Source organism: Microcebus murinus, chromosome 8 (assembly GCF_040939455.1).
Source record: "Microcebus murinus isolate Inina chromosome 8, M.murinus_Inina_mat1.0, whole genome shotgun sequence".
Taxonomy (NCBI): Eukaryota; Metazoa; Chordata; class Mammalia; order Primates; family Cheirogaleidae; genus Microcebus; species Microcebus murinus.
The window spans coordinates 43,719,648-43,733,299 of NC_134111.1; positions in this window are offsets into that span (position 1 = coordinate 43,719,648).

Below are 13,652 nucleotides of genomic sequence, written 5' to 3' on the forward strand. Positions count from 1 at the left end.
AGGCCTTGCTTATCAAAATTACTGAGATGTTGACTGTCTCATATAAAAGTGGCAGGTTCAAGCCAAACTCCAACTGTGATTGCAAGCAAGCAAATAGGTGACTGCATTGTTTATGAAGCCAATACTTTGAATTAATTCCTACTCAAAATATAAAAGTGCCTGGTGTTCACCCGAAGCATAATTTGTGCAAACAAAACTTTACCAAGCAAAGAGATTTTGTAGTATCAGCATTTTAAACTTGTATGAATATTTCCTTCAATTGCTACAAAGCATTACATTTGGAAAAAAAAAAAAGGGGGGGAAATGAAAACTCCAGCAAAAAATATATTTTTGTACAAGGCTGAGAGAATAAGCTCATATAGTAAGTTTTGAAGTGTTAAGGAAATATTTTCTTTAGTTTATAAATTAGAGTAAAGAAAAAATAATATGTATAAGGAGGGATAAGATGCAGTTGAGCACAGGAGGATTAGCTTTGGGCAAAATTCTAAAGTAGGTATTTTTCACGTGCTTACACACATGCACACATAAACAGAGTTGTTCTTCAATGCCCTTTTCTCAACTCTCAGTATCTTCTCTCCTAAACCTCCAAAGCATTCACTATTTGGTGCTCTCTCTGGTCCCGTAGTCTCATTCTTTACTCCAAAAGCCCACCAGACACCTTCTTACAATAGAGACATTTCTTCTCTTCGCTCTTCATAACATGACAGTGGATTATCCCATTTTTTTTCAAGATAGCATTTAGGTTATTGGTTAATAATGCTTATGAACAAATTCTCACTGAGGTGCAAGTGAGTGGTAAAAGATTAAGGTATTATGTTATTGAGTCCTATTTATTTCATATTATGGACTCTTCTAGATAAAATGCCTCAAGTCAAAAGAATTAATTCCAAATGATACGAATATCAGACTCTATGGCAGTGTAGGAAAGTGATTTCTGTAAAGCTGTATTTGCCCCGTGTTCCTTGAAATATGCTCCAAAGGCGAATGTTTACTTTACGTATGTATAAAGCTGACCCTAGTGATCAGGTGTATTGAGATATTATAATCCCTGAGAAGAAAGGTCACTGATAATGGCATTAATGCTGCCAGTCCTTACTTCCTATTAAATGATGCTTCAATATGCAACATTCCACACTTGATCTCTGCTAAATGGATATTAGTGACCTTGAGTCAACAGTCTTTACCTTCTTTAGACATTGGATAGCACTGTAACATTTTAAATTTATAATTGTGTTTACTTTTTAAATGGAGTTTAAAAGTCTTTAAACTGGATAGGTGGAGAGATTGAAATGATGGCACAGAGAGCCTGTGAATGCTTGGATTGATACCACATATCACACCAGTTATAACTCAACAGTCAACGCACTGAACTGGCAGAACCACAGGGGTATATCACATTAATGCATAATTCAGGGTCTTTAAGTATCTGTGAGTCATTGACACGATACATTGCCAGGTCCTTTACCATCTACCATGTTAATACTTAGTCTTTTATAATATTAATTGAATATATATTATGGGCTTTAAAAGTTTCTGGACCAGCTTCTTTGCTTATTATGAAGAAGATGCTGTTATGGTAGTTTCTGCCACCCTCTACTTTGTGGGACACGCAGAGGCTTCCTTCCTTTCCCCTGACTTTTGTCCCCATCTGTGGCCACCTTCGTTATGATATTTCCACATTTATACTTATCACAATTGCCAGAGGATAAATTCATCCACAAAGGGGTGTGTTGTATTCACACTTTATAACATTTTGAAATGTGATTTTAAATAACAAAGGAATTTTTTTGGTATCAAAATTAAAACATCACAAACCAGAAAGAAAAAGATACTTCTCCTTCATCCACTACATTTCAGGACATAGACGGCCTTGTGTTTTCTGTTGGACAATTTATCCATGAATTGTGTTACATTCATATTCACAGTGGAAACCCACATATCAGTTAAAATAAATGAACCAATTCTCCATGCATGAACATGGGTAAATCTTGAAAATACAATGATGAGTGGGAAACTGGCAGATATATGGCATTTATGTAAATTTAAAATCATAGAGCAATGAAACATATTGTTTATGGATACATACAAATGTAGTAAACACAGACTAACATTGGTGTGAAAGTCGCAAACCAATTATTGGCTCTTTTACCCCTAGCAGGGAGAATGATAGCGAAAGAGGGTCATGACATAACTTTTAAGAACAGAGAGGTCTTTAACTTCCTTTGTAACATTTTATTAGAAGAAAGAAATGAAGTAAGCATGTAAAACTTTTTATAATGCATTCACAGATGTTAAATCTTCGTGAACATCTGAGTGTTTATTATTATTTGCACTTTCGTGTGTTTGAAATATTTTATAATAATAAGCATGAGCATGGCAAAAGAAACTTCAAATTCAAAATGGGAACTGGCTAGTAATTCTTAATATTGTCTCTTCACTTCTTCTCCCTCAAATTCCTAAGGAGACATAAGAAGGTATGGAAAGCCACAATTCAAACTAGGGCGAATGAACAAGTTAACTCTAGAATCTGGGAGGAATTAATTCATAGGAAAAGTCTAATGGAGCTGCAGGGGAAGAAAAGTCTGTCTAATGTCCAAGGAATTGTGTTTATCTGCTTTTCTTCCTGGGGAACAGAAAGAGTGCATGTGTGATGGCGGAGGGTAGGGGTGGAGATTCCCGAAACAGACCTTTTTAAAAATAGTGAACTATGCACACTTGGAATACTTTGGAAAATACAGAAAGGGATAAAGTAGGAAAACAGAACCCATGATTCTACTGTTTAAAACCAGCCAGTCCTATTTCTAACCTCAGAACTACTGTGGCTTCTGACAGGAGGGAAGGAAAGGAGACGTTCAATGATACTTCTTTGATTGTACAATGAGGAGGTGTTCAGCCACTGGGGGACCCTCATTTTATGTCCCCCTTCAACCTTACAGCTCAAAAACCACTTGGAATATATATATATATATATATTTGAGATAGGACATTTCTTTTTCCACATGAAATATTTTTCCTGAATCTCTTTATTGCCTATTCCTTTCTTAACTTTAGTTCCCTATAGAAACATTCAGTCTGGAGAATAAAAAGGAGAGGAAAAAAGAATCTTTTTAAAAAAAAATTAAAAGAAAAAAATCTAAAGCATGGCATAGCATTGTTGGAAAGAACTAAAATTACAATTTGGTATTTTGACTTTAAATTAAGTGACTTGATTTGCATAAAGTGACATTTGTGCAGATAAATATTAAATACAGTACAAAAATGAATTTCTGGATTTAGAACTTCTTCCCCTACTTTTATACCAAGGATTTTATTTTATTTTATTTTTATGATCAGGTCATATATTCCTCAAAAAAAAAAAAAAATGGTTTTAAAGGAAACTCTGGTCCACCTTTATCTCTAATGGCCCGGTTGGGAGTTGCTATAATAATCCTTTTGCTTTTATGTGGCCATCTGGAGGCCTATTAAAAGGAGTATCTAAAACAGACTCCCCAAGTGTGCTGAGTTTGTACATTTTCACCAAGTCACCAAAACAGGAGCATTTTTGCGACTGCAGGGAGAAGTGACCCTTTACAGAGAGGGGTGGGGCTGGGGGGGAAGAGAGAGAAGAGACGCAGCACCAGCGAGAGGCACAACTCGACCTTTCCCCCCTGCCATTGTGAACAAGTAGTAAGAATAGTGGTTGATTCTGGTGCATGCGTTTTAAGGGTACAAAGATCTACAGCAAGGTTTCTTTACACCTCTGGGGCTCTGTGATGAGATGGAAGAGGTTAGGGAACGTGGGAACGGGCAACATTGAGAATTTAATGAAGCATCATGTTTCAACTGGATAATGTTCCGTTTTGATTTGTGTGGAAAGCAAATGTGACATATTGAAATAATATTTCAAGTTCCCAGTTTTCGTGGCGCACATAGACATATAGAATATTCTTGCTCTTCTGAAAACTGCACCTTTCATCATAAGTCTAATCCAACAGAGTTTAGGACATGAGGGGATGTTGTGAAATGGAATTAGATAAAAGTTGGCATTTGTCTTTAGTAGATTATTAAAATCGCCACGGTAAGAAATCTGCTCATAAAGACAGAATAAGTTAGCAGGGGCTGGATATCATTTGTCCAAAATAGAGTCTTTTCTCTACACTCATTAAACATCTCGCCCAGTAATGTGGTTGTAATCCTATTAAACCTGATACATCAAAAATTAAAAAAAAAATTAGTTGATGTCTCAAACTGCACTGCAACTCAGATCTAGGACCAAATAAGATGCATTAATTGCTTTACTGCTTCACCGCAAAGCCACTCTTAAAACATAATTCCTTAATGAAGTCCGTTAATTTGTTCATGGCAGTACACAAGCTGTTCAAAATGACACAGAATTGCACTCTGTTTTCTAACCCCTGCAGTTTCTTCTGTTAGTCACTCTGTCTTGTGTTGTTATCCCATGGATAGTAATTATTTTATAGTGGCTGTAATTAGGAGAGAATTAGGCTTGGTAAACAAAACCTGCCTTCTCCTGTTAATAGCTAAGGATAATAAATTTGGCTCTGACATTCACTATATTTGGACAAGGCTTGGCCTACTTCCAGTTTTCCCAATAAGAACTTTATTATATAATTATGCCTTGGAGGGGCTCATATTACAAGGTAATTTTTTTTTTGTAAAGACACATATTGCATGGCTTCTAGCCAGTAAATGATATACTGTAATATATGCCTCCAATAAATGTTTTAAACAAAATCTCTCTAAGCAATATCCTGCTAGAGCCACACACTGCTCTTAGCATATATTATTTACAGGATTTGTTTGTTGAGTTTCTCATAATGTAAATTATTTTTTTGCCCACATTGTCCAATATTATGACAAGTCTCTAAAACAAAAAGGCCTAAATTATTTCTATCAGCAAGTGACATATTTGGACCTTTAACTTTCCGTATCCTAGTTCTTAAAGGTGGTGTCCATCACAGGGTACCAAAAGAGGGGCATTTAAGGAATGTTTTATTCTTTCGTTAAGTATCAGTTGTTATTTTGTATGTTATATTATCTTTGCTTCAACTGATTTATTTTCTTTTCCATTTTTAACATAAGTGAAATAAAATTATTTTGCCCCACTGAAGGCTAAATCTCTGATGATTCATGTACCTTTAGTTGACCCTTTACTGAAAGGGTCTCTCAAACTCGTATAGATCAGCAATAATACATGATATCACAAAATGTTAATGTGAAGACAACAACATTCAAAATAGGTTCAAAAACAAAATCATAAAAATATAACCTCCACTTAGAAAAATCATGAAAAGATAGGCATAAGTGGGATTATTTTCAGAACAAGAAATGAAATTATTAGAGTCTAAGTCAATGTAAAATAAAAGACATAAAATACTGTTTTCCTAGCAGCTATGTTCAAAATTATAGCGATTCTCAATGCTTTGATATTAGGCATAGTGAGGTTACAAAGGAGAATAATAATATTTTAAAATTAGCTTGGAATTTTTAGCCCAGACACTCAGGTTGTATTTAAAATCCAATGTAAAGTGGAAAATTAAGACAACACAGGCATGTAAGCTCCCCTTCTTTACCCCAAAATATGTCTCCATTATCTGCAAACTAAAGGGAAGAAGTTTTCCCTGGATTGGCTGGATATCTGCCTGTTACCCCAATTAACTTTGCTTGTGTATCAGGGCTTACAAGTCACTTAAAGAAAGAGCCAACTAGTTTTTTATCTGGTTATTAATGTTGATAAGAGACCCCCACTTTATTTAGTCAAATTTCAAAGGGCTTTGCTATAGAAACTCATACGAATTATGCATATGCAAAGTCTCCCATCAAGTGGGATTGGATTCCCAGAGTCTCTGTTGCCATTGTTGGAGAAGACATTAAGTGGCTTCATTTATTCTTTTTCTAAAGCACAACCCTCACTTTCAGCAGAGGGTGGTGACTTGAATTGTAAAAATCCCTTGTGGAATCAGAAGGGGCGTTACCTTTCATTTGCCTCTTTTCTTCCCTGGTGTGGGCCAGAGAACAGAAAGCAGAGATCTCTGTCATTGTTCTCTCACTTATTGGCTCAAAGCTTTGAGAATTAAAAAAATAAATAAATAAATAAGCGTTTATTAAATTTCTTTGAGCTAAGTAGCAGAGTTCTGGTGTTCAGACTTAATGCTTTCTTTAGGAAAAATAATTAAACTGCTGTCTGTTCCAAGAACACCAGTCTATGTCAGTAAGGTTAAATTATCAAACAATGCATACTTTAAGGTGACATGATTGCTGAAGAAATGATTGGCAATTTAGGTCATTAACATTTATTGAGTGCCTGCTGCATGCACTGTAGCATCATGAAAACCAAGAAAAATTTAAAGTAGGCAAGATTTTTTTTCCTACTAGGTTAAGTAACTCAATGCAGTTAATGCAAAGATCTTGTTTATACTTAGGAAATCTCAGAAGAGTGTCAAAGTCCTGTCTCCTGTACTGACAGTGGCTGCTGCTGCTGCTTTTTTTTTTTTTTTTCTTTGCTCTGCAGAAGAAACAAAGCAGAGTGAGACTAAGTTGCATGTTCAAAATGCTGTAGTACTTCAATGGAGAAAGATGGTCCAAGACCAGTGATTCAGAAGCCAATCTCTAGTCTGTAGCTCCTTGCCCATTCTGTTCTTTCCTTGTCATGTTGGAATTATGCTGATGTAGACTTTCATTAGAAAAAATATTAATCTTATTATTGATGATCAGTAAATACCAAATCTCCATTCCTTATAGTAACAGTATTCACAAAAATAGGGCAAGAGAATGGTGGGCAGATTGGTCTGTACTGAAACACTTTTTCTAATGAGAAAATGAACTGCAGAGAACTAACATCATTAAATGAAAGGTTTCACATTTTAGTCAGAAAGGGAACTATGTTTCAGGGTTTTCTTTTTTTCTTTTCATTTTTTAAATAATGGAAAGTGCTTTATTAGGATGCAGAAATTGCCATCATCCTACCTCGTAAGTGGCTGAAATAATCATTTTGATGATGCTATAAATAGACTGTCAGAGAGATATGCTTTGGATTTTGAAGGCACATTGTTGGCATGAGAATTAAAGATCTTTTGTCTCTATAACGAACTTGAAAAAACAAAACTAAATGGCTCAAACACACACACACACACACACACACACACACACACACACACACACAACAGAGCCATAGACACTAGAGATAGAAAAGACTTGTAAGTCATTTCTTTTACCCTGCTCATGCAGTTCTCTAAAGGATATTTGTCCAGTGGAGTTTAATAGCATCCTAGAGTTGTGTCTTTCACTTCTCAGCAGACACTTCCACTGTATCACTTTGAGGAGAACAATCCTAAATCTCGGCACGATAACCTGCCCTGGTCATAGCTCTGTACACAACATCCCAGCTAGGTAAATGTCCTTTCCCCCACCCCATTCCACAACCAGTGTGTCCTTGACATTTTCTGCTCACAAAATTCCCTTCTAACTTCAAAGTGTATGGCAGTCCTATGGCATTGGGTCATGATTTGGCCAGTCTATTAAGTTGTTTTAATCCATCCTCATAAATCAATCCCTTTAGCTCCTTCATCATAGTGGTGGCTGTTTTGTGACATCCTCCCATTTTTTGACATGATTCTCACACTGGTCCCAAACAGATTTAGAGGTGAAGAGTGTGTCTTGACAAGCATAAAGTAATCATGATCTCCCATAATTCTGCAGGTATTAGTACACTGAGGAGTAAAAGGTGGAGGCTTCTGAATTGAAAGAGGCAAAGAAAATCTCATACATAGTATTTTGTTGACCCTTCATCCTATACAGTGCTTCTTCAAAACATCCCCATCCTACACCATGTACAATAATATATAGTGTGGCTGGAAAAGACAGGAAAAGTCAGTTTGTATCCGAGCAGTTAACTTGGCTTCCACAATTTCTCCCCTGCTGCTCTCCCAGTCCCACTTCAGCTGTATTTCACTCCATTAACTACAGCAATGGGTATTTGCTCTCAATAAATGTGTGTGGGTGTGTATGTGTGTTTGTATTTGAAAAGAGTTTATGCAGACAACTTCAAATAGCTCCAGAAGTGATTGCACAATTAAAGAAACTATTTTCCTGCTGTTGATGGTTGTTTCTTAAAACATCATCTGTCAGCCTAGCTACTGAGATTGATGTCCTGAATAGATATAATTTTTAAACCCTAAGGAAATATCCTCTTCATGTCTTTGCCCTAACTTTAGCACCCTTTTCTTCAATCTTTCTTATAAGTCTGATTGAGACATTAATTCCCAAAGGACTATCAACATTCACCGTGGATGTTAAAGAAACAGGCTCAGGTTCAGGTCTTGTAAGGTTCTGAACTCTCTGCAGACTGATCCAAGCACTTTGAACTTAAATTTTGAATTTTTCTATTAGCTAGTGGAAATGATCAAATAAGCTAAGGCACAGTGACTTTCAACCGCAGCAAGCTTAGCACAACTCTGATCTGCTTATGTGGGGACAGAGGACAATTTGGGGTTTACCTAAGGGAGTTACTATAGTCACAGCATGTTTTAGATTTTGCTGCAAAAATAGTATTTTGGACACTGTCTTAAATGTAAAGTGGATTAGTTCTCTTTTATACTGACAGATATATAATGTGATGGGGGCTCAAGAATTTTGCTTGAGAATATCCAATCTGATTACTTTAATAGCTAAGGAAATACAGAAAGAATAATATCTTTGTCAGTTGAAATTTTGGAATAAATATTAAGAAAACCAGCAAATTTCTTAAGCTTCTATACATATAGAGGCCAGGCAAAACTATGCCTGAAATGTTTTCCTAAACTGCTCAATAGGAAAAGATGAGCAGTATATTGATATCCAAGCTTAAGAATTTTGTGAGAACTCTCTTTGACAATAAAATGTCTCTTCTCTATTCATGAGTTTCCAGAGTGTCTTTTACGGGCAATAGGGCCTTATGCACCTTAAGATAATATTTATACTACAAATACATCCAGCAGTATTCTAGGTTATACGAAGTTACAAGTGGCTTGTTATTCATAATGTCCAGGTTTTAATGAGGAACTATAAATACCCCAGAAAAGGAGACAAGAGTTGTCATTAAGACAGAAAGCAAACTTCTGAAAACAAACCTGATGTTTTTCTTAAGCATCTTCCTCAGATTAAAAATCAGGGGACCTTGGGAAAAAAAAATGACTTCTATTTCTTGAACCTCAATTTCTTTATTTGTAAAATCTGAGGTTTAGAGGTGATCTGTGTAGTAGCCTTTTATTCTTCCCTCAAAATGAAAACTACAACGTTTTCAGGTAGCCATCTCTATCCTTTGGACTGCATGGATGAGAAGCTAACTCAGACTGGCCCAATTTGAGTCTCTTTCCAGAAAAGTTCTATGTTGTGAGCTTTCTCAGTTGTCTTCCAATAATCTCCCTTCCTTCTCTTTTAACTTAAACTCAGTGAGGGTTCATTCCTGCTGCTTCTAAACAAAAAACATTAACGGATGCATAATTATCTTGCTGGAAAATGTCCTGTCTGATGCAATGAGAGGATTCTTTCCTTTATCCTAGTGAATGATAGACTGACATGGGGAAAGAGGTATCAGAAGCAGGCAATATTGGGTTCGAATCCCAGCTATGCACCCTTCTTCTGTCTGAACTTTAATTTCTTCGTCTGTTAAATAGAGATCCTAACGTGAACCTTTCTGTGCCAATAGGACTATTCATTAAGGATAGAGCCTCTATATTAGACACCTTTGTATACCTTCTAAGTCAGACCTTAACTCATAGGTAGGTTAGTCCTGATGAATGGCATATAGTAAGGAATCAGACCTGGGTTTCAATTCAGGTTTACTTTTTCCTATCTGTGACCCTCCACAAGTTTCTAAGCTCATTAATCTGTAACTTCCGCATCTTTTAAAGTGGCAATAATAGCTACACCCTTTTAGTCTTGCTGTCAATATTAAACAATATGTTAACATGTAGAAACTGATGTTATTACTACTAATACTCATCAATGTTTGCTGAAACAGATGATGTTGAATTATTCAAATTGAAAACTGCACTTTAAGGCTCTATCTTAACAATGATGATGTATGAAGTATGATTATGTGTCAGGGACTATTCTAGACATATATTATTTTCATTTCATTGAAAGCATGACCTTTACTGATTTTTCCCCTATCCTACATTGAAGAAATATTGATTATAATGACTTCAAAAAGGCATATCACACTCCAGTATATACTCCAAATATCTGCCATACTGGCCTTCTGTGCCTTAAGCAAGGAAGTTCAATCTTGCCTGTGGGCCTCCATGCTTGCTGATCCCTCTGCCATCTGCTGTTCCTCTAGTGTGTCAAATAACCAGCTTCTTTTATTTATCCAGCTCAAATGGCATCAGTCTTCCTCTTTCACAGTCTATTCCACTTTATTTCCTCCATTGCACTTATGCCTACATGAAGTCACCTTTGATCATATGTTCATGCATACATCACCTGTGTCCCTTCACCAAATTATAAACTCCATAAAGACAAAGACCATATTTTCTTTGCCTTAACCAGGTCTCAGCATATAATAGGTGCTCAATAAATGCTTTTTTAAATGAATGACTTAATGACTGATGAATGTATTTTTGGGGTGTTTAGTCGATAGTTGGGAGCTTAGCCATAGCTTGGGGCTATGCAATATAGGTCCTTAAATTTTATGTCTTTAAATGTGTCTCAGAGAAGAAACAACATAGATGATTTTCTTACTCGATGGCATCTGAGCAGAACCCGGCAGAAGGCACAGGGAGCAGACAGACCCTTGAAGAAAACAAATGTAAGAGTGTGCTAATTAGTTACATCTGCCCTGGTACTGGCAGGCACAGCAGAAGGTGAGTTTGCGGACGGCTTGAGGAGAAAATGTGGGGTTCCTGGCTTGAAAAAAAGCAATCCTAGTCCTTCTCTACAATCCCCATGGGGTTCATTCACTTGAAAGAGTGACATCAGTGCATTCAATTGAAACTACCAGATTCACTGAGACGTGAACTAGGCACAAGTGGCAACCACATGTTTCTCCTTAGTGATGATCCTGGCTGGTGACCAATTCCAGAGAAGTGTTATGCAGGCTGGGAACTTGAAAGGCCATAGCAGCAGCTATCTTTTCTCATGTTTTTCATAACAAATAATAGAACATTGTGAAGAAGCACAAGGGAGAAGGATGCCTAGCAGGGCCCTTGCAAATAAAACCAAGAATCCCCGAAGATACTGAGGTTAACAAAGGAAAAATGCAGCTGTTGTGAATGCGGCTTGTGTCCAAATCTTCAGCCTGGGACTGAAGGGGATGCCTTCACTTAGCTGTTGCTGTCCCTGAGCAGAGGTGAGAGGGATGCTGTTAATAACAAAGACAGTCCCTGATGATGGCAAGTCTAATTACAGGAGGTAAAAAAAAGCGCAGGGAAAGAAAGGGTTTGGTTTCCCCAAGACATCATTTTATTACCAGCCTGACACGGCAACTTTAAGGGTCATTTCTTTACAGTCACTAAAATACCAAACAGTCGGGAAAACAGCACAGAGGCCATTGCCAAAGCCCCTGGTGCTTCATTTCTGAAAACATTTTCCCACAATGGCAGCTTTTAAAAATTGTTTTTCCCCTTTTAATTAAAGAAACAATTTTGTTCCTCTGGATATCTGTAAATAGTCAACAGGATAAAAAGAGGTGGGTGGGAGGAGAAAGGTAAGGGAATAAACAGAAAGAGAGAGAGAGAGAGAGGGAGAGAGGTAGGAAATAATCTAGGGGTTTCAAGTGTTAAGAAAAGGAAAACATAATACCATTTTTGGGAGAAATTTTTGAAATTAGGAAAATGTCCTGCCATGTACATTAAATTATATTTTTCTTGAATGAGTAATAATCTTTTTAAATGCCCAGGCTTAATTATTAAACATGCTAAAAAGGAAAAGATAAGGAATCTTCTAAATCTAGAGAAAGTCCTTTTGAAGCATGACTATTTTTCCTACAGCATATTCTAGTAAAAATATTCATTATAGTTACCATATGGTTATAAATGAATAAAATGACATTTTTTCTGAATATATGCCATAATTCTCACTTTTTATTAATTCTGGTAGGAATTTACTGCAGTTAGTGTGAATTCATGAGGATTTACCATGTACATAGTGAAACATTTAGAAAGAGGGGGCAAACTATAGATTAAACATCTGCATTGGGAACTACAGGTATCATCAAGATAGTAAGTATCAGCTACAGAGTTGCTTGTAAAGCAGATTTCTGTATATCAAATCCTGTAATTTCCTTCCTATATAAATTCTGACATGCTTCTTCTGAGTAAACTTGGATTTGCAGAACTTAGAAATTATATTTAATGGCACTACAAGATTTATTAGTTGAACATGGAATAGCAAAGTAATATTTTCAATGATATAACAATTAGCATTCAAATGACATACTATGATATATATTTTAACTGCAAATTACTGAAACCGTGTTTTTGTTTTTCCTGCATGCTTAACTCGCATGCTGCAAAATGTAGGCATAGAAGTGAAAATCATTAGACCCTTTGCTGTAACAGGCATATCACTTCACTGCCTCGGGCAATTGTCCATGGAGAGTGGAGCCACTATCAGGAAAGGCAGATTTTTCTCTCTGTAAGTATCTCAATGAAGTTGTTAGATTTGCTTTCTTTTCTCCCTGACACTGATATTTCATTTTACTCCTATAAAATTAGATGATTCATTCCTGCTATCAAGGTCCTACATGGACATATTTTGGTTTATATTTTTACATTATAAGGCTGATTCTGAAATGACTTCTCTACTTCTTTACTTGCCTTCCTCTTCCATTATTCTGCACAGTGAGTACAGAATAATTTTTTTAAAAATGGAAATGAGATCATGTGACTAGGACATTTAAAAAATCTTCCAGTGAGTTCTTACTGTACTCCGAATAAATTACAAGTTCAGCACAATGGCCAATGAGGCCCCAACTGGTCTGCCAGAGCATCTCCCCCAGCTTCACTGGATATCACTTGCCATTTCTCACAGTGAGCATCTGTTTCATCAAACCCATTTCCTCCTCCAGGGTGGAGCCCTTGTTTATACTTCTGCCTGGACTATCCTTCGAGTCTCACTTCAAATGCCACCTCCTCAGGGAGACTTTCTCTGGCTAAACTTCTAAAGTGCTTCCTTCAGTTACCATGTCCTCCTCTAGTTATTTCCTCCAAATGCCGTCTTCATAGTCTGTAAGTTTCTTGTTTAGTAATATGTTTGCTTTGTATTGTCTGCCTCCCCCAGCCTACCACAAGAACAAAGCTCCTTGAGTGGAAGAAACTTGCTTGTTCTATTCACTTTATTCTATTCACTTTATTCAAGCACTATAGTGCTTGAAATATAGTAGATGCTCAATGAGTAAATGAATAAATAAAGTAATGATGAGTGAGCTCTGTCATTTATTTATGAAGTCATTGAATCTCCAAAGAGGTAGAATGGCACAGGGTAAGACTTACTGAATATTGATTAGATGTTACAGAGAGATCCCATATTTTCATTAAACTGATTAAAAAATATTTAACCTGAATCCTTTACCTAATTTATGGAAGCTTTTTACTGTGCTTGAGTTCTTTGATAGCCTAGATGTGTATGTCCATGGATTTTAAAATGGCCATATTCTTGACTCCATATAAGTA